This window comes from Lissotriton vulgaris, chromosome 1_1, assembly GCF_964263255.1.
Source record: "Lissotriton vulgaris chromosome 1_1, aLisVul1.2, whole genome shotgun sequence".
Lineage (NCBI taxonomy): Eukaryota > Metazoa > Chordata > Amphibia > Caudata > Salamandridae > Lissotriton > Lissotriton vulgaris.
Window position 1 is genome coordinate 1,293,094,854 of NC_141685.1, and position 26,654 is coordinate 1,293,121,507.

Here is a 26,654-nt window from a genome sequence, read left to right on the forward strand (position 1 = left end):
GTTGTATTGGTACTGGTGGTATTGGTATTGGTAGTGGTGGTGGTATTGGTAGTGTTATTGGAGGTGGTTGTACTGGTTATGGTGGTATTGGTGGTAAGGTATTGGTGGTGGTATTGGAGGTGGTAGTATTGGTAGTGGTATTGGTACTGGTGGTATTGATGGCACTGGTATTGGTGGTGGTGGTACTGGTATTATTGGTGGTACTGGTATTGATGGTGGTATTGGTGGTGGTGGTATTGGTACAGGTGTTGGTGGTATTGGTGGTGGTGGTACTGGTATTGGTGATGGTATTGGTGATGGTATTGGTGATGGTATTGGTGGTGGTATTGGGATTATTGGTGGTGGTTGGTATTGGTGGTGGTGGTATTTGTGGTGATGGTGATATTGGTGGTGGAATTGAGGTGGTGGTATTGGATTGGTGGTGGTGGTATTGGTGGTGATGCTTTCGGTGGTGGTGGTATTGGTGGTTGTATTGGTGATGTTGGAGGTGGTGGTATTGGTGGTGTTAGAGGTGGTTGTATTGGTGGTGGTGAAATTGGTGGTGGTTGTGTTATTGGTGGTAGTATTGGTGGTGTTGGTGTTATTGGTGGGGGTTGTGATATTGGTGGTGGTATTGGCGGTGGTATTGCAGGTGGTGGTTATGGTGGTGCTGGTAGTGTTGGTGGTGGTGTTGGTATTGGCTGTGGCATGGAGGGAGGAAGGGATGGTCTTGACTGCAGCTCCAGCCTCATACAGTGCCCCTGCTATTACTAGTGAGCGAGAGGCCCTGAGGTTGTGGTATTGGTGGTGGTGGCATTGATGGTATTGGTGGTGGTTGTATTGGTAGTGGTGGTATTGGTGCTGACGGTGGCCTATTGGTGGTGGTGGTGGTGGTACTGGTATTGGTACTGGTGGTGGTGGTATTGGTGGTGGCAGTATTGGTGGAGGTGGTATTGGTGGTGGTGGTGGTGGTGGTACTGGTGGTGGTATTGGTATTGGTGGTGGTGGTATTGGTGGTGGTGAAGGTATTGGTGGTTGTATTGGTACTGGTGGTATTGGTATTGGTAGTGGTGGTGGTATTGGTAGTGTTATTGGAGGTGGTGGTACTGGTTATGGTGGTATTGGTGGTAAGGTATTGGTGGTGGTATTGGAGGTGGTAGTATTGGTAGTGGTATTGGTACTGGTGGTATTGATGGCACTGGTATTGGTGGTGGTGGTACTAGTATTATTGGTGGTACTGGTATTGATGGTGGTATTGGTGGTGGTGGTATTGGTACAGGTGTTGGTGGTATTGGTGGTGGTGGTACTGGTATTGGTGATGGTATTGGTGGTGGTATTGGGATTATTGGTGGTGGTATTGGTGGTGGTGGTATTCGTGGTGATGGTGATATTGGTGGTGGAATTGAGGTGGTGGTATTGGATTGGTGGTGGTGGTATTGGTGGTGATGCTTTCGGTGGTGGTGGTATTGGTGGTTGTATTGGTGATGTTGGAGGTGGTGGTATTGGTGGTGTTAGAGGTGGTTGTATTGGTGGTGGTGAAATTGGTGGTGGTTGTGTTATTGGTGGTAGTATTGGTGGTGTTGGGGTGATGTTATTGGTGGGGGTTGTGGTATTGGTGGTAGTATTGATGGTGTTCTGGGTTATGGTATTGGTGGTGGTAGTGATATTGGTGGTGGTATTGGCGGTGGTATTGCAGGTGGTGGTTATGGTGGTGCTGGTAGTGTTGGTGGTGGTGTTGGTATTGGCTGTGGTGGTATTGGTGGTGCTGGAGGTGGTGGTTATTGATGGTGGTGGTTTAGTGGTATTGGTGATGGTGGTAGTATTGGTGATGGTGGTGGTATTGGTGGCAGTAGTGGTATTGGTGGGGGTGGTGGTGTTAATACAACTGGCTTTTGAAAACAAACCGTCAGGTGGCTTTAGTACAGATGACATGTAACACAGATGTGCTGTTGTCAGCTTCAACCCATTACCAGAGGATTATGTGGTACCTGGAATTCACATGACTTAATTTGCTAATCATTTCTAAAACCATTTTACTTGGGGAGAGAGGGTTGAAACAGACACAAGATAATGCTGGGATAAGGTGATTGAAAGCAGGTGCCCGTGTTACAGGGATGGCCGTGCTGCTTAAAAAAACACAAGCAGTTTCAGCTGAAGCAGTGCATGTCCGGCCTGCAGTAAGAGAAACTTAAGAAAAATCCTAAACATTTCACTAGACCTGCAGGTCTAGTGACATGAATAATCTACTCAACCAAATTATAATGCTCTTGACCCTTAAGCTGGTTTCAAATTGTGTGATCCTGGGCAAGTATTTTAATTCACTAAGGCGCCATTTTCTTCTTTATCATATATGAGAACACCGAGTTCAGCATGTCTGATGTACAGAAAACTCTGGTTTAGTTTAATAGACTAAACTTTTGTTTCATATATAATACAAATCTAGCCACATATAGGATACACATGACCGCTGACTTGCCTCAGTTCATTAACTGCATTGTCATCAGTGCAGGGGTAGGAATGTTTCTGAACTCATGTTTAAAAACGGTCACTTTTAATAAACACATAACTAAAGCATAAAGTAGCAGCACACTGTCATTTGCAATCAGCAGTTTTACATTGGAATGCCCACAGAATTTCCCACTGACATTTGGTTTGAAAACTATATAGTACAATGTCTGGAAATTGAGTTCCTGCAAATATTTGTCACTTGCATATCACCAAGTAAAGTGTTGCGATTTGTTTTGCTTCTATGTAAACTTTGTTTGCATCACACTGCTGGATTACAAAAAAAGTTATTTCATAATTCCTGATATATGTTGAAATAATTGTACTACTCATTTACAAGCTGTTTAAATGTCCTGTTAGAAAAAAACCTGACATTTTACAGCTTTTTTATTTCACAATTATAATCAGACAACTCACTTGACAGAAAACACTAACTATAATAAGAGAAAGAAAAGTAAAACTTATTTTCCATGAACAGATAAGCAACAATTAGTAAAAATATAAACTGACATTTGACCTCTGTCCTTAAACATACAGCAAATATGTGTGAAAAGATTTAAGGGTGTCTTTATTGCTCATTCACTTTCTAAATGAACAAAACACCTGTTCCTTCCACTTTAAATTAACTTGCCAGCAAGGTCGAGTAAATGCTGAAAATTGCTCGACCTGCTAAAATATCACTCGACATTGTGAGTGGGCCAATGGATTTTTCAAGGCCTGAATAAAGTAAATAGTGCTTACAGACTAAATAACAGGTCCCGTGAAACAACCGAAGTAAAGGGGCCAGTCGCCATGTGAGGGAACAAATTAAGACAAGGCCGTACTAAGGAGGGACTAACAAGCCTATTAACAAATCTAGGGCAGCATTTATGAAAGACAATGCCACAAGCCAATTAAAAATATGGGAGGAGAGTACCATATTCTAGTACAGCAGTCTCGCAGAGAGAGCAGCGCATGCGCGCTGCTGCTAGGCTCGACCTAAAAATTGCTGTTTACTTGTCATCATGGGGCCTAAAGTGTTCACTAGACTTAACAAGCCCTATTCCATTCTCTGCCACCTCTGTTTGGGCTTTCACCCATAGCATCTTGCATGATCTTAGCTACGCTTCCCATGAGACTTCTGTGCCTGTTCGGAAAAGTTAGAAAGGAGCTGTGCTACGTCCTAGTTGTGCCCAAAAGTGGATACCTCCAACTCAATTCCTAGCACATAGGCACACATGAAAGCTGACATTGTAAATGGATTATGAGGGTGGGATATAACACTCCTAAATTAGAGAGGCCTTTGTCTGATAGTTCTATGAATGTCAAGCCTTCAGCCTGGGTTCAGTGGACTGTGTAAAGGGCACAGGCTCGCCAGAGAGTCGTCGATCTCCTGAGGCCATTCTTCAAATCCAATTGTGAATGTTTAAATATGGCTGCCCTTCTTGACCATCAGTTCAGCACGCTACAGCATATGAGTACGGTGCACTTAAATCAGATTATACATTTGTTGGGGCTCTTTGGTGACTCGAGGTTGTAAGATTTGCTAAGGTAAGTGACTTAAGGGAGTATGTGATGCAGGAGGGAACTCAAAAAAGCAATTAATCAAAAACATATTGATACAATTATTTTTGCGTAGGTAGTAACATGTTTTTTCAACTTAAAATGATTTTCTCATTCACAAAATATAAACTTGTCTGGCAGTTTTTAGGTAAAAAAACATGAAATTTAAAAGCAATTCAGAGTTGTAAGTACTAATTGACTGACTGACTAAACGATTTAGTATGGTGGATAAACTTTTTACTTTCAATGATTCAAAAAAAAAAAAAAGCTCAGGTAATTTTCTAAAGGCAATGTTATTGTAGTTAAAACGAAGATGTTTCTCAGTGAAAAGGTCTACCTTATCACAGCTTCTGATTTGGGGGTGAGCTATGAAGTGCGTGTAGATTGAAAGAAACTAAAAGGCATTGTTTTTTAAGTTACACATTGCAGACCTTGTTTCCCTTTAATTTACTCTACAAATTAGTAAAACAGTTATGTTATAGAGATTAAAATGCATCACATGAACATTCAAAAAAGGTCAGAAGAAGTACCAGGGATATTAATAACGAATAAAAGGCACTATATAGAGTTAAGGGAGACTTGGTGACTTATGAGTTTGGCTTATACTGGACATCCGCCTTTTTAAAAAGTATATGTAAGGTACCAAAACTCATGGTTTCCACAGTTTCAAATAAAATGGTATAACTAATATGGCAATATCACGGACATAAGTGCCAAATATCATGTAGAAATCAGCTACAGTCCCAGCTGTAGCTGCAATTTACAGGAAGGTATTACTAGGGCAGGATCACCATGTCTGATGAAGAACCCCTTTTTAGGTTTTGCCTGGCGAAAAGATGCGCTCTGCGCATCTTTTTCGTGCAGGCGAAAACCTAATGAGAATAATACGGGAGACAGGGACGGCCCCCGTCTTTCATTGGCTAGCTCCATAAATGGAGGCTAGCCATTGGAAGACAGGCCTGTCCGTCAATGCCGGACCAGATTCGGGGGCGTTCCCGAGAATTTTTGGCTTTTGGCTACGTCAGCCGAAAGCCTGTTCTTGGGAACGCCCCCGAATCTGGGTCTGCATTGAGCCGACACCCGCCTTCCTGCCGAAGGAAGCAGCCGTCCGTCTACAGCCAGGGCCGCGCTGGGATTGGCCCAGCCGGCCGAGCCTCCGCCGTGTCATCGGGAGGAGGAGGAGTGGAGAGCAGGAAGCAGCCTGCATCGTCTGTCCCGAGGCTCCCGAGCGAAGGAGGAGCCCCGGGGAAAGAGCAAGTCCCGCCTCGGCCCTGGAACGAAGTCCAGGTGAGTGCTTTGTTTGCTGGGGCTAGGTGAGGCTCCCTCCCGCTACCCGTGTGTCCGTTCCCGCCCCCCCCCCCCTACCCCCTCTCCGTGTGTCCGTTCCATGAGTCAGTGTTGGTGTTTTCTTATTTTCTTCCGGCCCCCCCCTTCTCAAGCTCTTATTGGCGCCCCCCCCCCAGCGCCCGCAGCACTGAACCCCATCACAAGCTGGCCAGGAGGAATGAAGGGCCCGTGCCGACGCCCATCCGTCCGCCCCCCCCCCCCCCCCCCTTCCAACCACTGCTCCTGGGCACAGTCGACTCTGGACCCCGTCGGCAGCTCCACTCTCGGATCCAGCCTCCCCCTGCCGCCCCTATTTGTGCTGCTCCAGACACCCTAGCAGCTCTTCTCCATCTTGCGCGACGTCCTTTCCTGAGCCCTGATACGGATTTGCTCTGCTAGGAGCCCCCTAATGGCCACCAAGTTCCACGTTGACACAATCTATGCCTACCTCCTTTAGTGCCTATTCACCACGAGTGCTGTTGCTACATGTATGACTCCTTATTTTTTGTTCTCTTTGCATCGGAGGCCTAATCTCCGCATGGTACCGCAGTTATTCTTTCCTTCCCCTTATTGTTGAGGGCCACTGTCTGGGCGGCACCCCACGTCCTCACCCTCGTGTCGGCAGTTCCGCCCACAAGCCCTCGTACGCCCCCCTACCGAACACCCTTGCCCCCTGTCCTGCCAAGCCACCCTCGCGCTCCCGACCACGCATCCACTATCCTCCCCTGCGCCCCCCCAACACTTTACAAGCAGGCACCCTTTCCCGGGCGCCACTCCCTGCGCACCTGTCCCGAGGCCCACTTCTCCCATCCTTCACACCTACTCTCATGCACTCGGCCTTGCCCCTCTGCTGTTATTATTGTTACCCGAGCACCAATAGCAATCCTGCCCCATTCCGACGTGCGCCACTCCAAATGCCGACCTTTTCTTAAAAGTAATGACACCAATCTTGTCAATTCCAATCCATCCATGAAACCTGGGCACCCCCATTATCAGGGTGACGCAACACTTAATTAACCAACCCGCACCCTCTGAGCAACCCTCATTTGTATCCATGCGGTGGAATCCAGGACGCTATACCTGTTCTTTGTATGGGCAGTAGAGGCCTTCTTACATCGTGTTCTGTTGCTGGCTTTTCCCTGCCTTTCCTTCTCATTGACATTGCGCGTGCTTCCCGCTCAGAAGGCCTTTCGTAACCAAAACCCCACGAGCCCGCCAGCCGGGGTGGCCTGTGCGCGGACGAGGTAGGTAGCAGAGGATCTCCCTTTCGGCTAATTAAGCTGGAATATGCATCCAAGCAGCCTATTAGCATGGCACGCTCAAAGATGTATCAAGGCCTTTAGAGTAGTATGTCGGGGAGGGCATGTGATGAGCCCCCCGCCGTCACCACCGCCCCCCAATCCCTCGGTGCCATTGGACTTTATTTTTAATTTATTTATTTCTTTATTTTTTGATGTGACGATGTTTTTCTCGCTGCCTAGTAACCCTCAACCTTTATGTAAGTCATGTAATCCCTAGTCCTTATGTTTGCAACTAGTTCTTTTGTAAAGCGCTCTGACACCTTCGGGTAAAGTTCGCGCTATAGAAAATCGCATCAAATAAGTAAATTAGGGCCAGGCAGTTCTGTCTGTTGTCTCGTTCATTAACCTCCGCAAGCACAGGAGGGGTGGGGCAGCTCCCTGGTGTCGACCCACCATGCTCTCGTCCCAGCCGCACCCTCCTCCTCCCCTCCTTCTGTTGTCCTGCCCCTCCCCCAACGCATTCACTGCATCGGGCAATTTCCGAATGGCGCCAACTGGTCATCCCTCGCCCGCTCTGATATCCTTATCTCTATCCATTCATTCTCCTGGACAGCCCCCCTACCCCCAGCCTGTTTCCTCCCTCCTTTACCCTGCAATCCGACCCGACGCTGCCTCTTCGTTGGTCCCTACTTAGTGCCTCTGGCGGGCTTTTTACTATCTTTTACAGTGGCCTTGAAGGGGCGTTCTCGCGCATCCAATACTCACTCAGCACTTTTACCCGAGCAAGTTATCTCTATCTATCCATCGACATTATAACGCTATGCATGAAACATACTACAGGACCCAGTGAGGTGTCTTATCTACCCGGTGTTCCTGCACCTTTGCCTACCTTAATCGGCACTTAATGAGTGATAATAGTCAAGAGGTGAAATCGCCCTCTTATTCAAATTCCGTTACCAACCAGTGTAAAGCAGCAACCGAGGCATATGTCCACATCTCACGCATATGCATCCCAATCCCCTTAAACAGCCTTTTTTGCATTTTCGTATTTTTGTCTAGGAGTAGACCCCACCCCACCGTGACTTGCAACCACCTCTGCGTGCTCCCGACCCCCCACCCCCCCTCCACCCCCGTATTCCTTCACTTTCCTTGCACCCCGCAGTCCGGGACACCCTCACCCCACCGGCGCCCACCCTGCCCCCATCCCCCCACGTCCTTCAGACATCTGAGCCCCCAGCTCCATGCATAGCCCCCCGTCTTGTCACGCCACATCCTCTGCTCCTGAGCTCCAGCCCCGTCTCCGCAACCCTCAACGAGCCTCTAACCATTCGCCAGCGCCCCCCCTTTTCCGACCACCCGTTGTTAATGTCAGCAACAGAAAACCTGTAAATTGGACTGCAGTCTAGATTAGAAGTGGATGCTACAAACTGGCCGAATACAATATACTAACTGAGAATGTGTGGCATGCTAGTGAAAATCAAATAATAAAGAAAACATAACACGGCGTGCTAACCGAAATGCACTATTCTGTAGTTTTGTCAAAAAACAAGTGTTGCGAGTAGCCAACTCAAAGGTATGCTTTCTTTGAAATCTAAAGGAACTAAGGAAAAATGCCCTCAGTTTTGTAAAGCGCCGACTTTCATCTTGCAATCACGTAGTAAATAAAGTCAGTTACTAACGGCAGCCCGCGTTGAACACCATCCGACATGTGAAGGGTATAGAGTGAACGGTCCTAGGTAGTTTACTAATTCGGAAGCAGTTTCGTTCAACTTGCAGAAAGTCGCGTTGTATTTCACCAGCACATCCAGGTTACACATAGGGTGCACACGCCCTCCGTACATGCCTTTCTTACACTGCTAACTCTGAAGTGATCCTTTGGACTTCACACAATCTGATCTGTCATGTGCACTTTCGTTGTACTATATATAAAGTATTCTGGTACCCAATCTTTTCCTTAACTGAGAACGTAATTTGTGCACTCCTCCACCCATCTCCTGCCATCCTGTCTCCCTCCGTTCCCAGCATGCCCACCCCGAAATGCAAACGTACTCCTCCGCATTACTCTTGCCACTGTCATAACCGCCGCCAATACACCCTTCCTGAAAACCATTCTTCGGACTTTAATTTGTTGTTCATTGCGCTCTCACTGCCGGGAGGAGGAGTGGGATCTTGGGTGGTATAAGCGCTCTCCCCCGTTCGCCCCAAACCCAAAGGACAATTTCACAGGGACAGCGCATCTGGGCTTAACGGCGCTGTACCCTCTATCGGACCTCCATTACCGCCCTTCGGAGCTACCTGTTTGTCTGCTCGACGCTGCGCAGGGACGGGGGTCTCCTTGAATGTATTTAGCCTGCGCTTGTGGCGAATGCCCCCCCACTCTTTACCTTCTGCTGAGTCCTTTCCCCCAGCCTTCTCCCCTCCGCCCGCATCCCAACCATCCACTATTCCATGCCATTATTTTCTCAATCAAGACGACCCCCCTCCTTGCGCCCCCTTCTGAACTCCCAAGCCCCGCGCATCCCCCCACCAGCTCTGTCATTTACTGTCCGCACTGCAACCCACACAGGACCCCCCCACCTACCCCCACCCCACCTCACCTCACACTCTGTAGCAGCAGCACCTCTCTTCTCCAGACAAAATTCCCCAGAGAAAGAGGGCCTTGTGCCCGGTGCCCACCCTTAAATAGCGCTTATCTCCCTACCACATTCCGACCTTATATTTATGGCTGAGCTGGCCCAGCCCCAATGCTTGGTGGGCCCGCTCTTTCTCTTTCCCTGCCTTTGCTCCCCTTATCTTCCGCCAATCATTGGGTGCTCGGGCTCTGCCTCCCGGCGGTGGCCTCCACTGAGACCCCCGGTCCAGCCACTGTCCCCCTCCCCCTGCGGAGTGGGGGGGCCGAACCAAGCGGCATTGTTTGCTGGGGCTAGGGGAGGCTCCCTCCCGCTACCCGTCTGTCCGTTCCCGCCCCCGCACCCCCCCGCCCCCTCTCCGTGTGTCCGTTCCATATGAGTCAGTGATGGTGTTTGCTTATTTTGTTATGCTGCTGTTCTTTGGTTGCATTGATGTTACTGTGCAAGCGTGTTCCTATGCGGATCGTTATCAGTCAGCAGGTTTTTATATCTGGCCCGTAGAGTTTCTTAGCCCCACTAAGCTAGCGCTCCAGAGAGCAGCTGAGTAGGACACACTCCACGCGCAGTACTGTCTCGTGTCGACAGACGTCACTGCCAACCTCAGAGTGACGCGTGCGTCAGGCCAGTCCCGGCATGCACCTCGGAAGCCGTCGTTGAGAGTGTCTATGGGAGGCGGGGGCTGCTAGGGGAGGAGAGTCGAAGTGGAAATTTCCATGTAAGCCGGCTCCTTATAACACTAGTGGCTGCATCAGATCGCCTGATTGTCGTTGAAGGGAAAGTGAGGCATCGTTTGTGCTCTTTACACTGTCAGACGGCAAGCAGCACATCACAAAAACCGGCCAGCTGGCAATACACGGACAGTACAGCAGGCAACATTTTTTGTACCCCCTAAAACCAGAAATACCTCAAAATTAACCGCTTCGCCCGCGCCACCCTGCTTTGCTTCTTAAGACCCACTATGTCACATTACATTCACGTCCCTACCGGCTCCCCAGACGTGCCCAGGATGAACCTGACTGTAGATGAGCGCGGGTGCCGCGAAGGAGCGATGCGGCTGCTTAAGGAGCTACGGCCACATTGGAAACCGGAGGAGGTTACCACGCAGGTAAATACAAACTAATCGCCGCGGACTATAACGCCAGCAACCCGTTTGACTTTCGAGTTGGGTTACGTATAATTGGAAGTCTCGGGCACAACCGTTAGATTAGGGGCGCCACGCCCATCCCCCCACAGGATCCGCAGAGAAAGTGTCTCCTTGGAGGCCCCACCTCTCGAGTCTGAAGCACGCATGTATAGACAGCGACAGAAAATTTTTAATAATCATTGTTCTTTATTTTGTCAAAGACAATTGTAGAGAGATAATCTACCCTCCACCGTTGTGAAAACGTTATCAATTGTAACTCCTCTGCTTTAAAAAATAAAAAAAATATTGCACCGATTTATCCGGAAGCATTGTTTGGAGGGTACGTGTAAAAATACTGTAAAACGTAAGATTAAAGTCGGATGCGGTTTCCGATAGTAATGACTCATTGTAGCAAGCCGACTAGCAATCGTGATGGGCGTGTGAGGCCATTGAAAAGGAGCGCTGCATTTACTTCCGCCTTAGTAACGCGTTGGACGGTGACGTCTTCTTAAAGCCCCAGCCATGTACTGGTGTCCATCCCCGTTGTATTGAAAAACGTGTTGCTATAGCTTGTCAAGTTTACTGTGTATGAAGTGGCATGTTTTCGATGTGTTATGTCTTAAATCACTTTTAAATGCTCGAACTCCGTCCAGATCGTGGGTTCTGGTAGCAAGGTGAATGTAATGCATTTTGGTCCAGTAGCCCCAGCACCATTTTGGTCACTTTGTATCACATCTTAATGCCAAACAATACCAGGCGCACACACGGAGCATGCGCAATAACACATTATAATCTTACACATGACGTGTCATTTTGACAAAATTACTCATTTTAAGTACCTTATACTTGGGGGGGCTTTGTGTGGCTGTGTGTGTGGGGGGCTCTGTGTGGCTGTGTGTGTGGGGGGCTCTGTGTGGGTGTGGGTGTGTGTGTGTGTGGGGGGGCTCTGTGTGTGTTTGGGGGGGGCTCTCTGTGGGTGTTTGTGTGTGTCATTTGCGAGATAAAGCTAGTGGCATTGTAAATGGCAATGCCATTTATTTATGTTAAAAAAAAACATAAATAAAAATAATGTCAAGAGCAATGCCAATTGCTCTAACTTTAACAAAGGCAAAACCATTGCATTGTAAATGCTTGTTAGGTCTTGTGCATGCGCTGCTCTCGTCATACGAGTACTTCTTGGAATCAATACAGATTCCAAAGCACTCAGAGGCAGAGTTGAATCCCCGGCCATCTTCCTCATTCGCTGGCGTCATCCTGCATGCAAAACGCAGGCTCATGATTGAAAAGGAGGCTTCTTAGTCCCTCCTTTTTGCCGCCGTGTCTCCTTTTAGCCCCGCCCACCGGTATTGGCTCTCTCAATTGTGGTGTTACACACTCATTATCTGCTATGCACTATATTTTTCCCAAAGCCGGCAGCTTGTTACAGTAGCACTGATGTGACTTGTGATATTTTCCTCAGCAAAAAAAAGGAAAACACTCTTTGGGCTCATAATGTGTATCCACGTGAGCAAGTCCTTTTGCATTTAAACGTCTTTACGCCAAGATGTATGTTATGTTTACTTTACAACGCGTATTGCTATGCTTTGCTTTTCATCAGTCAGCATTTCCAAGCTTTTGCTATTTTATTACTATACTCTAATTTCAATATTTTAAGTTTCCGTGGGCTTGTGGCTCTTTCTTCCTCCGTCTTTTCGGTATGGCTGCTATAGTTGTATATTTAAACAGTTTACTTTAAATTATTCGTTAAATTATTCTTATTTTCTACAGAGCACTAACCGAGCAAGCAACATTTTACATTTTTTCCTCATCGCGTCATGTAGGTCCATCCAACACATTCACTTGTGATTTAAAGTGTCCCTAATGGGCACATTTCTTCCAAAATGCAATGTAAGTTTGCCTTTGTTGTTGCCTTTGACAAGTGTTTACATGGCTGTATATTAGGTGAACGCAGACACAGCCCGAAGAGTACACATTGCACAACACACTCCAAGAGTACTGTATCACCCGGACGCAGAGGGCACTCGGACTCCCGCCGCCACGGAAAAATAGTGGATTGTGCATTTCTGACAGAGAATGCCGCTCCTTCACCCAGAGTGCGCCCTGTGATCAGTTCAACAAGTGTGAGTAACCCCGGGCAGCAGGCACGCACCCCATTGAAAGGCATGCTTCAAAACATTACCGAGTGCTCAAAACACATGAAGCACAACTGTACTTGTTAGTGCAGATGTGAAACTTTGTCTCTTTTTTATAGCTGACAACGACAAGAGCATTAGAACGGCTTTACCTTTCATTCAATACATCCAACACAATAATCTAGGTTGATAACCAACCGTGATAACCATATGAGAAATTCAGAGTGACTGTGCACACAAGCACCAACACAAATCGATTGATATAGGGAGCAAGCAAACAGTACGTGAAAACGACGTGATAAATCCGTTAACCGCAAAGTTTGTATAGTTGCTTAAATCCATTTTTAGGTTTCGCTGGGGGACGGAGCTGTAAGCTCCGCCTCCAGAGAAATCTGTAGTTTCTAGTATGAGTGCCTTGAATACGCCCCTCTGATCATTGGCTAGCTCCATAAATGGAGGCTAGCCATTGGAACAGAGAGGCGTCCGTCATGGCCGGACCAGATTCGGGGGCGTTCCCGAGATTCTTTGGCTTTTGGCGACGTCGCGCTACGTCAGCCAAAAGCCCTCGGGAATGCCCCCGAATCTGGTAAGGCACTAGTGGCACCCCGAGCGCTCTGCCGCCTCCTACTATGGTGCAAACGCTGCCGCCCTGATTGCCGCCGCTGCCCGGGGCCGAGAATAACTTTAGGACCTCGCCGGGGCCACGGAGAGCAAGAACGAAGGAGCTGCCCTCCCATTGGCTGAGGCGGTCGAGCCCCCTCAGTGCCGCCGCGCTACGAGTGGTTCTCGAGCCGCCGCGTCATCGCTGGAGTATCCCCTTATTATACTTCTAATATGCTTTGTACACCTTTCAGACTTGCAGACAGGTCACCCTTTTGATCTCGATTGTAGGATAAGTGGCAGAGACCCGACCCGAGACAAGCACCCCGCCAAGGGCTTGATGTATTCTAGGCACCCCCCCCCCCCCCGTTCTCACGTTGTCCCCGTGGCCCAAAGGGAAGTGAGTGCCTCCTCTAAATCAATGTAATTCTTGTGTGCACCTTTGGTTAAATCCCTCGGTAAATTGCATTCTAGCAGACCCGAGACTAGAACCCTGGTCTGCAGTGGGACATGCGTATCCTTAGTTCAAGAACGAAGGAGCTGCCCTCCCATTGGCTGAGGCGGTCGAGCCCCCTCAGTGCCGCCGCGCTACGAGTGGTTCTGGAGCCGCCGCGTCATCGCTGGAGTATCCCCTTATTATACTTCTAATATGCTTTGTACACCTTTCAGACTTGCAGACAGGTCACCCTTTTGATCTCGATTGTAGGATAAGTGGCAGAGACCCGACCCGAGACAAGCACCCCGCCAAGGGCTTAATGTATTCTAGGCACCCCCCCCACGTTCTCACGTTGTCCCCGTGGCCCAAAGGGAAGTGAGTGCCTCCTCTAAATCAATGTAATTCTTCACCTGGCGATGCCACACATGAAACACAAAAGGGGTGCACCTTTGGTTAAATCCCTCGGTAAATTGCATTCTAGCAGACCCGAGACTAGAACCCTGGTCTGCAGTGGGACATGCGTATCCTTAGTTCAAGAACGAAGGAGCTGCCCTCCCATTGGCTGAGGCGGGCGAGCCCCCTCAGTGCCGCCGCTCTACGAGTGGTTCTTGAGCCGCCGCGTCATCGCTGGAGTATCCCCTTATTATACTTCTAATATGCTTTGTACACCTTTCAGACTTTCAGACAGGTCACCCTTTTGATCTCGATTGCAGGATAAGTGGCAGAGACCCGACCCGAGACAAGCACCCCGCCAAGGGCTTAATGTATTCTAGGCACCCCCCCCCCCACGTTCTCACGTTGTCCCCGTGGCCCAAAGGGATGTGAGTGCCTCCTCTAAATCAATGTAATTCTTCACCTGGCGATGCCACACATGAAACACAAAAGGGGTGCACCTTTGGTTCGTTGGCCTCGGTAAGTTGCATTCTAGCAGACCCGAGACTAGAACCCTGGTCTGCAGTGGGACATGCGTATCATTAGTTCCCGGGATGAAGCGCTACAAATCACAATTTTAACTCCTCAAAGTTGTTCTGTTTCTATTTACTGACTGTTCGTAATTTCCTAATAATTAGGGATTCGAACCTGTGACCATGAGGACGGACACAGGCCCCTACAGTGGATGCATTCGTCCACTACGCCACCCGACCCGGCCATCCGAGCCTCAAGCGCTGTAACACGATGCCTCGCGCCCCGAGGGGCCGCCCCATAAAATTCCAATCAGGCACAATCGGGGTAGCTGAGGTTGTTACCCTAGTGACCAAACATCGAACCCGGCCTACAAGGCCCATGTGTTGCAGTAATCCGCTTTACTTCAATTTGTATCCCTAGCAACTTACACCCATGTCGCCTCGTTTTTATCCTTTAATGTACCCTTTGTTAACTCCTGTATTTTGTTGGCTCAACAATGGCACTATTGCCCCCTGTAAATAACGTTTGCTTTTCCCTATTCCGACGCGCTCTAAGACCTCCGGGACCGGCATCCTGGTCTGCAGTGGTGCCGAGGCCTAGCACAGCCCCGGAGATTCTCCCGATAAATCATGCCATGGAGGGCGGCATGCTTTCTCGCGCCTACCTCCCGCCGGCTTCCAGCCCCTCGGAGCGTGTGTGTCAGCAGGCAGGTGGGGGGGGGGGACCCGAAGGGGATAGCTTTAACAGGGAAAAGGCAGATTTTATTGCCACGCCAGAGTCCCCAGAACCGGCGATGTAAAGAAACCCACCCCCCCCTTCCTCGGCCTCCTGTCACTCTGCCTGCGAGTACCAGCCAGCCCCTGGGCTGACTTAGGGTAGAGGGGCAGGGGGCACATGTTTGCACGTCTCTGCTTTTACTAGCGTCACCCTGTAGTGGAGCCCGCGCACACAGGCCTTCTTTGTGCCTCTCGTAAAATAGCATGATGCAAAAATGCCCAACCTGGGTCCCCACGGTTAGAGAGACTCATTGTTCCGAGCAGTGAGCATGGACGCCAGCCAGAGGCGGGAAGCTGAGCTTTCGCACACAATACCTGTTCAGTCTGCTCCATGAATCCTGTCTGTGGATTGTTGTTTCCATGGATGTGGGGAACAGGTAATGGCGGGAGTGTTTAACCATTGTGTTTCCAAGGCCTCCACCACCGCTAAAGGCACAGTCTGCACAAAGCATGTTAAAGCACCACAACCATATTCCAGTTCCTGCAAGGAAGATGACAAACGAGGGTGATTCTGGCAGGGGCATCCACTGTGGACCACCACCCACGAGCACGACACATCTCCAAAACACATGTCACAGTGCAGTACATGGTATAGGCCAATTCTACTACAGTACCTGCTTCAGTGCACACTTGCACTGAGAGCAACTGCTGTGCTGTGACAGCTGTGTGGGCGGATGGCTGTGAGAGCTGTGTGGGCTGTGAGAGCTGTGTGGGCTGTGTGGGCTGTGAGAGCTGTGTGGGCTGTGTGGGCTGTGAGAGCTGTGAGAGCTGTGAGAGCTGTGTGGGCGCTGAGAGCTGTGTGGGCTGTGTGGGCTGTGAGAGCTGTGTGGGCTGTGAGAGCTGTGTGGGCTGTGAGAGCTGTGTGGGCTGTGAGAGCTGTGTGGGCTGTGTGGGCTGTGTGGGCTGTGAGAGCTGTGTGGGATGTGAGAGCTGTGTGGGATGTGAGAGCTGTGTGGGCTGTGAGAGTTGTGTGGGATGTGAGAGCTGTGTGGGCTGTGAGAGCTGTGAGAGCTGTGTGGGCTGTGAGAGCTGTGTAGGCTGTGAGAGCTGTGTGGGCTGTGAGAGCTGTGTGGGCTGTGAGAGCTGTGTGGGCTGTGAGAGCTGTGTGGGCTGTGTGGGCTGTGTGGGCTGTGAGGGCTGTGAGAGCTGTGTGGGCTGTGTGGGCTGTGAGAGCTGTGTGGGCTGTGTGGGCTGTGAGAGCTGTGTGGGCTGTGTGGGCTGTGTGGGCTGTGAGGGCTGTGTGGGCTGTGTGGCCTGTGTGGGCTGTGTGGGCTGTGAGAGCTGTGTGGGCTGTGAGAGCTGTGTGGGCTGTGAGGGCTGTGTGGGCTGAGAGAGCTGTGTGGGCTGAGAGAGCTGTGTGGGCTGTGTGGGCTGTGAGAGCTGTTGGCAATGTAAATAACAATGCCATTTATTTATAAGTTAAAAAAAAAAAAAAGAAATGTCATGAGCAATGCCAATAACTCTAACTTTTCCAAAGGCGAAACCATTGCATTGTAAATGCTTGTTGTTTTATTTGCGAAGAACAAGATCTTCAGTGATCAGAAGGGTAAACTTCCTCAGACAAGTTGGTGTGATACATAAAGTGCATGATGTAATACGTGTGTTTATTGTTTCCGGTAGCTTTGATGGGGCTCGGTTTTATGACTGAAGCGGATCCAGTTGATTGTCTCGTCCATGTGCCACTGACAAAGAAGACAAAGCGCAGATTGTGCCAGGTCCTGAGCGCAGACTGGGCGCCTCTGGTCAATGGTAAAGTTTATTCCTTGCAGCAGTATAAGGGACTCAGTTGTTGTCGGGCACCACCAGGTGTCAACCCGAGGAAGTTCAGGTTCAGGTAAATCAAAGCTCGAAGCTCGCAACCCGGCGGCGTCAAAGCTGCGTCATCCTGCACCAATCGCCCATCCGCAGACCTGTACCACAAACCGCATCTGCGCAGCGGCCAAGCGTTTTGATGGACACAATACTGCAAGAGGCAGAGCTTTAAGTGGGCCGAGTCTCACTGGGTCTGAGCACCAGCAGTTTTTTTTAACACCTTGGCTGCTAGAGGTTTTCGACCCTGGTGCTGCATTTCCAGATTTACCATTGTTCATGACGAGCTCAGCTCGTAATCAGCACAGCTCAACCGTGCCTCATGACGAGCTGAGCTCATCATGAGCATCGAAGGGGTTAAGGGGGCCTCGAAACAGATCTCTATCGGGCTCTGTTTTGTGCCTTGGCGCAGGCGGTCCGTTTTTTTTTTTCCGGACTGCAGTGACAGCAGGTACATCGATGTGCGCATGGTGAGCGTTGTAGAAGAAGGGAAATCCTTTAAAGAGTAATTTTCTCTCTGGATTTCCCTTCTCTTTTTGAAACTCTGGAGCAGCAACATTGTCGTGGGGTCACCAGGGCTTTAAGAGGACGTTTTTTCAATATTATATGCAAGCCATAGTTGCTGCTTATTTATCTTATGCAACTAGCGACCATTGACAAAGCCAATAGTCCTCCTGACTTGTAGGTATGATGTGACTTGTTGTATCATATATCTTGATGCAGTGACAAAAAACAGCACAATTCAAGTCGGGCGGCACACTATGGTAAACACAGATTTTTACCTTTGGGTTTTTAAGCTACGCCCCTAATTACATGTACCACACTCCTTTGAGACCCCCTAATTTTTAAAGGTAATTGTTTTATTTACTCCCCCAATAAACTGAAATTGTCTGGAGGCTCAAGACCCTCTCGGAATGCGGAAAAGTTCCTTCTTGAGCCCCCCCCCCCCCCCTCCTTCAAAAGGGAAAAATTGATGGCACAATCGTTCTCAGGTAATGCGGTGAGAATCTGGAACTCGCTTCCTCCTTCGCTCCGTGCCATCACCTCCATCCAGATCTTCAAAGCGGACCTCAAATCTCTTTTATTCCAAAGACACTTTCAGAACTAATTCCCTCCTTCTCAGACCCCACCAGGAAGTTCTTTAGTCATTGGAAATTTGTCATATATATTTATAATTTTGTTTGCACATCCTGTGCTTGTTGCGTTTGATATTGTGTTCCTTTTGCCTGTGTTGTTTTGATTCTATGGCCTGCTATTTTTCGCCAGGAAGTTCTTTAGTCATTGTAAAATTTGTCATATATATTCATATTTTTGCTTGTACAGTCTGTGTTTGAGATTGTGTGCCTTATGTCTGCATCGCTTTGATTCTATGGCATGCTATTTTTGTTTGTTCCATTCCTGTAACAGTTCTCTCATGTAACGTAACTGGTTCTATTGTACAGTGCTCTGACACCTTCGGGTAAAGTTCGCGCTTTATAAAAATGCATTAAATAAATAAATAAATAAAAAAGCCATTTTTAGGTCTCGGCCTGTCGTGAGCAGCGCATTTATTTATTTATTTATTTATTTCTTACACTTATAATGCGCACAGATACCCACAAAGGGTTTCCCGGCGCCATGGCTACGAGAAAAAGATACTGAAAGGCAAAATACTGTCACAGATCAACAACCATTGGTAAACACAATTATTTATTAAACAGCCAGGTTTTGACTTTTTTCTTAAAACTGGCAAAATTTTCCTCTTTGCGCAAAGCTAAAGGGAGAGAGTTCCAAAGAGCTGGTCCCAGGTGGGAGAAAGATTTACCTCCCATTCGGGCCAGTTTGAATCTGGGAACCACGAAAGTTGCTCCATTTAAGGAACGAAGATTCCGTACAGGAACATGGGGCCTGACCAAATTCTGCAGGTACCGTGGTGCGGTTCCTGCCCTGATCTTGAACATAATGGTCAAGGCCTTAAACCGGACCCGGTTTTCAACTTTCAACCAGTGTAGATCTCTGAGGTGCTTCGAAATCCTTGCTGTCCTAGGGATCTTACATAACAGCCTGGCTGCGGAGTTCTGGACCAATTGTAGTCGTCTGACTACGGCTAAATTGGAACCCAGATAGAGAATGTTACCGTAGTCAAGCCTAGATGTTATTAGCGCGTTGACTACGGTCTTCTGGGTATCCACAGGAAGCATCCAGATAATCTTCCGCAGCCATTTAATGATGGTAAAACAAGTGCCAGCCACTTTGTTGGCCTGCTGCTTCATGGACAGAGAATCGTCGATACACACCCCAAGGTTTCTAACCTGGGTAGCCGGACTAGGGAAAACACCCATAGATGGCGGCCAATGTCTATCTTGCCACAGCTCACGATTTTTCCCCAGGAGAAGAATCTCTGTCTTCTCCCCATTAAGCTTCAGCTGGTTAGTTGACATCCAGCTGAAGACCTCCTGTAGACCAAGTTTCAGGACTGAAGGGGATGAAGACTCTGAATTAGTAAGGGAAAAAATAATCTGTGAGTCATCCGCGTAGGTCATGAGTTCCAGACCTACTCGCTCTGCTAGATCAGCGAGGGGGCGGAGGTAAAGGTTAAAGAATAGTGGGCTTAAAATTGAGCCCTGGGGCACGCCATGAGGTGACCGAAAAATGTCCGACTGTGCGTGTGAGGACGAGATCTGGAAAGTCCGGTCGCTCAGATAGGATCTGATCCAGCCCAATGCGGTCCCTCCGACACCATCCACGCTCAGCCTGGCAAGCAGTCTGTTATGCAAGATGGTGTCGAAGGCCGCGCTCAAATCAAGCAGGACGAGAGCCACCGTTTGCCCGTCGTCTAATAGTGCCCTGATTTTCTCCGTAACTCCCAGGAGGGCGGATTCAGTTGAATGACCTGCCCTAAAGCCCGATTGGGAGAAATGGAGCAGGTTGTTACTCTCCGCGTGCGATGATAGTGCCCCATGGATATGCTTCTCCAAAATTTTCGAGAAGGCAGGTAGCAAAGATATCGGCCGATAGTTTGCAAGGACCTCTGGATCAGCAGATGGCTTTTTCAGCAGAGGGCTGACCATAGCGTGCTTCCAGGACGCCGGAACAGTTGCCAAACGGATGGAGGCATTAAGTGTCTCGGCAATAGTTCCTAGAGCACCATCATCCAATTGGCACATGATATTAATAGGAAGGGGATCACACGGAGAACCTGATTTAATAGAGGTGGCCAGAGATTTTAAAGTGTCCCCAGAAATACATGGCCAGGCATCCAGCCGATTTCCTGGAGGGCTATCTAAGGGAAGAACTTCCCTATCCACCCCCGCCGAGGGATTTATATTTGCTATAATGGTGTCGATCTTTTCCACAAAATATGTGGCAAGGTCTTGGCATTTTTTCGAGGTGAGGGGGCGTGCAGCCGCCGAGGAATTTGCTCCGGCTAAGTTTTTCACTGTGTTGAAGAGGGTCCGAGCTTTGTTAGCAGCCATGTCGATGGTCTTAGTTACATAAAGAGCCTTAGCTCTAGAGCAGGCCCCATGATAGAGGTTTCTGGCCTTACGGTAAAGTTCCTTTGACTGAGAATCATAATGCTTGCGCCATTTTCTCTCGAGACCCTTGCACTTAGTTTTTTCAAGTTTTAGTTCTTCCGTGTACCAGGGGGCCGGAGGCCGATGGACATTCCCTGTACACCTGGTAACGGGCAGGCAGATGTCCACTGCTCTCTCTAACCAAGTGTGGGCTTCCAATGCATTTGCCTCCATGTCATCACCCAAAACTGGGGGAGATACCTGTAGTGCATTCTGCAACTCAATCAAATCAATCTTTTTCCAGTTTCTCGTAAGAACTGGAGGCCGGACAGACCCTGGCAACTTAGATTGTGTGAGGGTGATGCAAAAGAGCGTTAAGAAGTGGTCCGACCAACAAACAGGGTAGGTTTTTAACCATTTGAGCTCCTGTATGTTAGAGACGATAGGGTCCAACAGGTGTCCAGCCTTATGCGTTGGGCCCTCATTTCTCAGGGACAGATTTAAGGCATTAAAATCATCCAAGAGGTTAGAGACAATACTATTAGATTTGTCCTCGAAATGGAGATTTAGGTCCCCTAATATCGTCAAATTTTGGGCATTCTAAAAATAGGGTAAGATAGAATTAACTAAATGTGTAGCCCATGCACTGGCACTACCCGGGGGGCGATAAATTAAGAAGCCTGAGAACATAAAATTTGGATTCAAAGATATTTTAAAAAAAGCAGCTTCGCATCCAGGGATATCAACCATAACAAAATCACAGTTAAAATCACGATCGAAGATCACAGCAATGCCCCCTCCAACCTGGCTATCTCTATCAACCCGAACGATAGCATAATTGGCGGGCAGGGCGGCGGCAATATCAGGACCTGAGCCCTCATACAACCAGGTCTCTGTTAGAAATACCGCACAGGTTTTTCTTCCATTAGGAGGTGATGGATATCTGCTTTATGTTTGGGCAGTGATCTACAATTAACTGTATAAAAAGAAAAAGTACGAGGGCTTGAAACAGAGGTTTGAATGGGTGGACTAGGCTTGTGTGGGACCTCTGAGTAAGGTTGAATATTAGTTAGTGCAAAAGCACAGTGAGGGCAAACATGTGTACCTTTTAAAGAGGGCTTAAGAATGACACAGTTACTGTTACTGTTTGGGCGCAACGCCCGTATCTGATCCGCTGTGATATTACCTATATCAGCGTTTCGTGCCCCGGGTCCCGGCCAGGCCCGGACGGGCACAGACGGGCAGGTCTTAGGCTCGTCTTCGGCGTAGTCAAAGGCGCCTCCCCTGCGCGCCATCGCTGCGCGCTGAGGCCGCCGAGTGGCTAAATAGTCGCCAGGAAGCGGAGGTCTAGAGCGCTAACCGCTCGACACTCCGTCAGGTGACTGTCCCTGTCCCGCCCTCGACAACCCGCGATTGGCTGGGATGCCGGTTGCCTGAGAAACTAGGCGGAAAACAGTCCCCGGCTAGGAAATGCTGCAGACTGGTGAGTGCAAGTGTGTGCTCTTTCAATCAGAGTGCTTCTAAAATCACTGTATACACAACAACAGTACAGACAGTTATTAAAAGCGAGCTTCCGCTCTAAGTATCAGCGCAATGTGCGTTTTTTAAAAAGTTTGTCAGCCTCTGACAGCAGTTAGCAATTAGTGATAATTCGTGCTCGACGCCCAGCGGGGAGTTGCTGCCACCCACTCTTACCGCGTGGAACGTCTGCCTCCTCGCAGCCTAAATAGTCGCCAGGAAGCATGCATTGCTCTTGCCATGTGAGGGCTTCTTGGAATCAATACAGATTCCAAAGCTTTCGGAGGCAGAGTTGAAGCCCCGCCCATCTTCTTCATTCGCTGGCGTCATCCTACATGCAAAACGCAGGCTCACGATTGAAAAGAAGGCTTTTTAGTCCCTCCTTGTTGTCACCCTGTCCAGATTTTGGCCCCGCCCCTGGGACTGGATACTTTACTTGCGGCAGTACACTCTCTCCTTGATTAGTCATTTCGGCACAATTTTTTTCCAGTCGCCTTTGGCAACGGCAGCTGTGTGTTTATTTGTGCCTCACGCTTTCACTTAACCCCTTCACTGCAGCGGCTATTCTGCCGCAGTGCTAAGGGGGCGGGGCGGCCGCATGCTGGTGACGGAACCGCTCCGTCACCAGCCTCGGTTGAGCTGTGCTCATGACGGAGCGGTTCCGTCATGGCCCGCCCCGCTCAATGGAACGTCCAGTGCAGGCGCGGAATTCGCGCCGCGCAGGCGTTCCGAGCGGGCCATGACGGAACCGCTCCGTCATCAGCACAGCGCACCCGCAGCTGATGACCAAGCGGTTCCGTCATCAGCATCCAAGGTGTTAAAGTGAAAGTGCGATGCAAATATAAGCAAGCGCTCTACTCATAATGTTTTCAACAGTAATCTGCCCCCACTTGCTCGTTAGTGTCTAACGTCCTTCCAGTATGAAATTGTGGTAGAAAATGATTGTGTTGTGGCGCCTTCTACCCAAAGACAAAAAGTGGTATCGCTGTAGTGTTCCGAACGGCATGTCTCCGACACTAGCACTTTATCGAAATTGTATTTTAAGACCTGAACTTTAACAGAAATCAGATTCTGGAATGTGTGTATACCCTTGACTCTTATTCAATGTGGGGCTATTACTCATACCATTTTCGGCACCTCTTTGTAATGTTTATTTTCCTCATTCTGGTATTAGGAGGTCCAGCCCGTATTAAATCACTAGCGCATGTACTGCATGTGAGTTTATTTCTGACGCACCCACCATTTCTCGATCTTGCTTTAAAAATAAATGCATTGCGGGTTACGATGTTTGTTCTTTTGCAATTTTGTGCAGCCTTATAAGGCTGAAAGTGCAGGTGCCTCGTTTTCATGCTGAAGATTAGTAAACACCAAGATGATGTGATGTGCCTCCATGGAGCCAAAACCATTGTCTGATCTAGGTCGGGGTAGATATCGTGAGTCACATATGCCTTTACCTTTCAGTAGTTAGAGTGAAACGGTGCACGGTTTTATTCCCGATGGGAGTCGCAGAATATGGCGACTCTCTCTAATGGATACTTAATGTTCCGGTCATATCCTGTTAATTTATGCTCTCTGGTACAACACAAACTAGTAGTTAGTTGATGGATGGATAGCTGTTGCAGACTACATCTGCAGTGACATTGGAGTCCTCTGCACAACCGCAGCTGGACAATGTAGAAGACTCCACCATCTGTGAATTTGCATCCACAGAGCTGCAACAGAAGTGGAAGTTCTACCTCCACCCCCTTCCTCCACACTATGGTGACACTGATTGAAACCAGTGTGCCCCCACCCCTCTATCACTAAGTACTTTTCTAATACAAGTGCACCAAAGTTAACCACACTGAATGGAATACACTCCAAATGCTCTGTTTGCATGTGCCATGGCATTTCTGTTGTGCCTAAATGGTATTTAGTCCTACTCCTTGAACACATCACCACATCCATTACAAACCAGCCACAAATTCTGCCAATCAGTAATTCACATTTGCGTACAACATGCAATACAACATATCATGGAGATGTGGGGGTACTCCTCTACCTACTGATGTAACACCCAAACTGTTGTTGATCCAACATCTTTGCCCCCACCGAAGAGCTGGATCTATTTTTGTTGCTGCATCTAATTTTAGGCGCTGCTTGTCTTGTCCCATGGGATCCATCAACGTGTGAAGCACAAGAAAAACAAACAAGCATTGAAAATAATAATAATGATAATAATAATTGAATTTATAAAGTGCCGGGCTACACTGTACTGGTGTGTCCCCGCGCTGTAGGACGGCCGAACCAGAGCCTCTATACTGCTATTTCTTCCCACCCAGCCGGAACCTAGCCCCGCCCTAATCTTTGGGAAATAAGTGAGTTTTCAGCTCTTTGCGGAATGCCAGGTCTGACTTCTCCAGCCTGAGCCTCAGTGGGAGTCTGTTCCACTGTTGTGCTGCCAGAACACAAAAGGAGTGCCCTCCCATTCTCACTCTGCTAAGTTTCGGAACCTGAACCTGCCCCGTCCCGCTAGATCTCAGGTGACGGGTAGGGTGGTACGGGGTTAGCAGGTTATGAAGGTATGTGGGTCCTTTCCCCTATAAGATTCGGTGGCCAACACAGAGGGCTTTGAATGTCACACGTTCCTTGATCGGAAGCCAATGTAATGTTTTCAGTGCTCTCTTTGAAGAAGTTCTCTTGGGCAGCATCAAGACCAGGCGGGCCGCCGCATTTTGTATGCGCTGCAACCTCTAAGTGCACTTAGTACTGGCTCCTAAATAGAGGACATTCCGATAGTCCTGCCTCGATGTTATTAAGGCATGGACCATGGTCTTTCTGTTTGTCAATGGAAGTAAGTCCAATGTTTTCCTGAGGACCCTCAAAATGCCAAAGCAGGTGCCTGCCACCCGTTTGGTGTGGTGCTCGAACGAGATTTTGTTATCGAGCCACACCCCTAGGTTCCTCACTTGATCGCTGGGAATGGGTAGAGGGCCCAGCGCTGGAGGCCGCCATGCCGAGGTCCATACTGATGGAGCTTTCCCCACAATCAACACCTCCGTCTTATTTCCATTCAGTTTGAGGCAGTTATTTGCCATCCAAGACGCTAGTTCCTGCAGACACAAACTGAAATTAATAGCGACCTGCTCCTTTGGCTGTGTCAAAGCCACAACCAGTTGCGTGTCGTCTGCATAGGATAAGACTTCCACCCTGAATTTTTCGGTGATCTCTGCTACTGGTGCCACATACAAATTAAAAAGGGTTGGGCTAGGACTGGACCCTTGTGGCACGCCCTATTTCAGGCTGATGTCTTTGGACTGGAAGGGCCCCTGTGCCACTTGGAAACTGCGATCTGACAGAAAGGCAATAGGTCTCGCCTTTGATTAGGTTACAGCCATTTGCTTTGCTAATGGTATTGTATAGCAAATGGCTTTAACTTAATAAAAGGCGAGACCTATTGCATTTTTAATGCTTGTTAAGTAGATGAGGGCAGTGGGCTTAGTCACACAATATTTTACAGAAGGTGAGCTCTATTGCTGTTCCTGCTCAGAGTCTGATAGCCACTGGCAGATACAGGGCCCCAGCACTCTGGACAACATCATCACCCCCTGCTTACAGGAACAATCACGGGGAAACTGGGAGTGCCACACAACCACATAAACTCTGACCTGACGCAGATAATGCATTGTTTTAATCTTCTGTCAAGGGCAGCAAATGAGAAAGAGAGAAGTCCTCTTGGCTAGTTGTAGAGGTCGAGCCTCAAGCAGACTAATTTCAAACCTTGCTATGAAACAGGTCAAGAGATTTCAGCTTGCGACCCCCTAAAACACACCTGCAGGTAAAAGGAGCACCTTTCCTCCTTCTCTTAATATGACCTTAACCCAAGTCTAACTATCTTCAAAACAGAACGGTATTACCTGTGATTTCTGGTAACACTCACTGGTCCATTTAGACCTTGACAGCATGGGTTCTATGGTTACACAAAGACAAAAAGTGCCTGCTTGCTAAAGTCTGTAAAAGTCCCTTCCTTTCTCTGTTTACAGCCTCTGTTTTCCTCTCTCTATCTTACGCTTTGCACCCGGTTTTCTTCTCTCACCCTACACTGCCACTCTCAGCCCACCTGCATTTTCTAGCTCTGCTTCACTTTCTTTGCTCCACTTTCCCACTTTGCAGCCTCTGCTTCCCCGTGCCTCTGCTCTCTCTACTAACTTGGCTCTCCAAGGGAGAGTAAGGGAAAACAAGGGATCCCCGATTTGCGAACCTGGGGTGAGTATATGTTTGCCCCTTAGGGCCACCTCTGAACCATTGTTTTTCAAAAACAACTTGGCTCTCCAGTCACAGGCCCTGCTGACGACCTGAATCTGCCCAACAGCTGTGCACCCCTCTGACTATAATCAAAGTGCCTTTTTAGAGTCACAGACTAGCATGTTTGATAACAAACGGAGTATGTGTTACTTCTAATTTTGTGCAGTTCTGCCCACGGTACAAACTTTTCCTGCTGCAGACCCATGTTTTCTGACCGACCTCCCTCCTCTGCCCCTCCATTTTCCCTCATTCAACCTGCTCTCCTTGGCACCGTTTGAGAATTATGAAGTTCAACACACCCCCTCCAGGTGCTCTCAATTGGGGATTCATGGGAAACCACCGAATCAGCTAGC

General features: G+C 48.7%; 1 protein-coding gene across 3 annotated transcripts in view; it reads right to left on the reverse strand.

Moving 5' to 3' along the window:
• PRR13 (proline rich 13) overlaps window positions 1-26,654 on the reverse strand; it is a 184,006-nt gene that overhangs the window by 109,929 nt on the left and 47,423 nt on the right. The gene's annotated exons all lie outside the window — the stretch shown is intronic.